A 4,751-nucleotide genomic window follows, 5' to 3' on the forward strand; every position below is an offset into this window, starting at 1 on the left:
GGGGAGAGAGAAATGAAAAAAATATCAGAGAATGAAATAAAAACATTGTAATGTCCTAACTGTCCTATCCGTGAGCGCTCCAATTCATTGTTTCAGTGTAATATCAAAGGGATGTTTACAACTGTACTCACGACTTTTAGCAAAACTGAGTTTATTAAGGTCAGAATTTAATGTGATGTGTCCAAGATAAAATTAAGATTTTATGAGATCCTGCGAGGAGCATTTCGTTCCTAAAAATTTTTAAAGGATCAACAAACTTGTTCAAAAGTCTGATAGCAGGAGGAGAAAATGTCATATTAGTAATGCGCACTCTATCTAGCAGAATTCTATTAATATTCAAGAAACGGTAAAATAACGGTATTATTAATCTTATCAACATACTTTTATTTAGATGTACATGTATATAGGTTTTAGATTTGCTGGTAATTGTGTTATGTTTTAGAACATATATTTAGAAGTAAAATGTTTATGATGGCCAGAAAAGTCAATTCGCATACCGTCAAAGTTCAATTTAATCTAAATATCAAGTTCACTTGAAGAAGGAAAATGGTTAGCTTATGTGCCGTCAGTTTGAATTTGATTAGCCCAATGATAGCCCATTGTGTTACACCAGCAGCAATATCTGTAAAGGTGATTACTGGTTGTTGTTAAATACACGTTATTTGTCCTTTTATCATGTAAAAAGTTTTGAACATAGTATTTCAACTTCATTACGACATGCCAAACCTCATTCGAGACTTTTAAAACATCATTATAATAAAACAAGAATTTTCCCATTTTGATGAGTATCAAAACTTTGTCGTTGGTAAGAAGTGTGATGACCTGGCTAAACACCCCAGTGAAATTTGTACAACTGTGAATTGACTTGTGTTTAACTATGTAAATGCTTTTTGAGAATTTTTCGGAATACTTTTCCAGTTTAAGTTAACAATGCCAAGGGTTTATCAATACAGGAATCAAGCTTGTCGACACCTTTCCTTAAAATAGTATTTTATTGCGGTGTTTTCCAATTGTTAAAAGCATAGAGCAACGGATATCTTAAATTTTGAAATAATATTTACGGTCTTTTCGAAACATCCTTTGTACTGTAAGCATCTGTCGACTCCTTCAGCAATGACTGGGCGCTCAATTATTATAACATACAACCTTACTTTTTACGTTGTAAGATACAACCGCAGTCAAAATGTCAGAACGTTGTACCCAAGTCAGCGATTCCAAATGTCAAAGAATTTTGAATTGATAAATATGGAATCCATTTTCTTATCGTTGAGTAAAAATTCCACATGTTCACTATAAACGCTGGATATTAAAACAAGCTAGGATGTTATTCAAAACATGTGATTCCTTTTCATCTCGATATTAACAGTATTAAACCAAATGCTTAAAAAAGGACCAATACCAGCAGAAATGTCTGAATTTGTCATCCATCGATTGCTTTCTCATTGTCAACCATTTTTACAGATAATTACATTTGAAAATAACAATGACCTTTACATTTAAACTGTTCATACGATTCCCCTGTTTTATTATGTATCTTGATTGAGATAAAACAATAAATGTGTGTTTAAATTGTTTATGTGAATGTATTGTTATTTCTTATCTCAACGTGAACCACGCATATTTTTCTGCCTGCGATTACCCTTATTTGTTTCGAGGAAAATTTCCCTGCCAATATACTTCTGCTTATCCTGAAATCGGTCACAAGTTTCATCAACAAAATCACAGATATTAAAGAATATGTCCCAATCTAAATCTCGTATGTTCTTACCTAATACTTTATAATGGGTTTTTATTTTAATCCAACACTTCCCGTAAGTAAGCCACCTTGATATTGCCTCCTATTTATTTCTGTGAAAGACCACAATGACGCTTTGAATAATATCTAAAAATAATTTTGCGCTGGTAAGTTTGAAATACAAGGTTTAAACTGATTGACTATTCTCACAACTACGCAGACCGAATTCCGTGTGTAAAATGACAAAGTTTCAATATTACCCATCTTGTGTGGTGTCTTGGAAAGAGTTAACGTTGAAATCACCGACCAAAATAGCCCTGGAATTTCCATTCGATGGAGTGTTCAAACAGAATGCATTACATAGACGTTAGACCTATATACCTTACAGAGATGATAACACCAAATTTTCCAGGTAGTGAGCTTATGACCTTGTCAACTGCCCAAATAAAGTACAAAGAATTGAAACTATACCAGTCTAACATACCAAGATTCATGATCTCACTAAGTAATAAACTAACAAAATACTACCGTTGATAATGGAAAAGTTGATAAGCAAGCCGATGCCTACCTTGCTCTACATAAAGAGGCTAAAAGGAAAGATAGAAGTCTCTGTATTGACCATGAATAGGAGAGTGTTAATATATAAACATCATCACACACCTTCACAGTCAAAACCAAATACATCAAACAACAAATCTAAGAGTTAAACGCCTATTGGAATAGCGTAGAAAATATTGACACTCTTTAAACTGAAAGTGCTGAATAAAACCTAATGGGAACAACATAACACTTAAATACAGATTACCGCATAGTGGGGCATTTAAGCTAAACTATTAACTTCATACAATTGCTATAAATAAAGTTAACATCATAAACAACTATTTTCACTCTAAATATTTATAGACCTGATGAAATAAGTAGTTTTAGTGGATACATGTTTCAGCCCTTAGTATTAGTATTAAAAGGGTAATCACCCTTACATTGCCCTGATTTCCAAAAAAAAAACAAATTCTTCAAAATGCTACTCCTTAATGTTGAAACAGACAAAGGTACTGGACTAGACCATGTCAACACCAAAGTCAGCAAGGAGTTAGTAACTCAATTCGTTTTATCTTCCAAAAATCATTGGTCACGTTCAATATGACGAGAGCACAATAACAAATGTCAGGAATATATCAAAGACTTATAATACAACCATGAAACGTGAACCCCTCACATACGTCTACTGTTAACATATTATTGTCAGTAACACCATGAGCCGTACCTATGAATGCGTCAACCTTTACCCATTTAAGTATGACTTTAGACAATCGAGGGCATGTAATTAGGGCTAATCGAGTTCACTGAAGACATATATAGCTATTTAGATTCATGAAAGCTAAGTGACTTATAAATTATAAGATTTAGTACCGCCATGAAAAGTGGGTCTATGAGATCTTTGACAAGAAATGTTAATGGTAATGATGGGTAGCAAACTCTCCAAGTACCAAGCGCAACCAGTCTTGGCAAATTAAGGAAAATCTACTACTATCCCAGTAAGACCAGTGGTCCCTAAAATGTCGGTCTTCGGCTCGGGTCTTATACTACATAAATCATATAGCGGAGCAAATCCCTGCAAAGAGTACACGACAAACTTGCTTTTAGATAAAAGTCTGGTTATTTTAGTCACCAGAAATAAAATGCACCATATAGTCCGCCAACATTTATATTCAAATGCCATAAACGCCAAGGAGTCAGAGGTCAAATACATAGTTGTCACTAAGAGGACAACTATGAAATGTGATTCTCATGATAATAACAACACAACATTGAGCCTAACAAGGCGGAAAGCTAACAATGGTAGCCTTAAACGTCAAATAAAACGAACTCGAGTCCCCTTAGTTTGTCCCGACTACAATATGCTATTTCAGTGTGGACCACATATCTGAAAAAACAGGTCGAAAGGCTGGCAATACTCTTTGAACTGCACCACAGTAGATTATTTAATATATGCATGTTATCCCCTACCCTCTACAATATGATTGAGACCTTCTCAACAAAACATCTATAAAAAATATCCTATGTTATGGTCAATAGAGAATTACGTTGGTGTAAAGGGACTAGTCATGTCTTGTACATTGTTTTCGTTTAACGCTGACTGGAGTCTATATTCAAGAACTAATATGCATGACGACAGCGATTAAAAACATAACATGAATACTTCCGGGTTTACCTTCCCAGGAGGTATATCGTATTGAACGATGACAAATTACTGTTTTGGGAAGAGAAAATTAAACTTTTAGAATTCATTCGTCTTCTAAGTACATGTTCAGGTAAATATTTCTTCGAAACTGAGAAAATGAACAATGATCGAGTATCTACAGATAGAATATCTACTAAAAGATAGGCAAGAAATACATCTAATGCATAACACACAACCGTCTAATCATGTCTTTCTTTATTTCCATACTTATCTTCCAAAGACCATTGGTCACATTTAATCTAGCTAGAGGACAGAAGAAAACGCCAAGTATGTTAAAACAATAAAATCATGAAAATTTTCATTAAACTATAAGACCATACTTTCGCCATCAATAACAACCTGAGCCATATTGACAAACACCATTTCATTTGAACCCCCTCTCTAAGTATGATGTCAGACAATCATAACCTTTTGAGTTGAAACTAATTGAGTTCGTTGAACACATATGGAGTAGTTTAGATTAGGGGAAGCGAATGGGCGTAGTTAACCAGTTTGTTCTTCATGGGTGCATTTAACGTAATGGTAGAGCGGTTGTGGTCAAGGGGATTCACAACTCTGTGTAGTGACCGGTCATGTCTTGTACACGTCACTTTCTATAACGCTGACTTAACTCACTCGCTGAATTGCACAAATCTTCTTGGTTTACCTGGGCGGTATATATATAAATTGAATCAGCACGTTTGTTTTCTAAAGAATTCTCAGAAACGTTTGAAAGATCGTTTTTTATTTATCACGTCGATTTCAGACCTCTAAAATGACATTCCATACATACAT

Source organism: Mizuhopecten yessoensis, unplaced genomic scaffold (genome assembly GCF_002113885.1).
Source record: "Mizuhopecten yessoensis strain PY_sf001 unplaced genomic scaffold, ASM211388v2 scaffold5459, whole genome shotgun sequence".
NCBI lineage: Eukaryota > Metazoa > Mollusca > Bivalvia > Pectinida > Pectinidae > Mizuhopecten > Mizuhopecten yessoensis.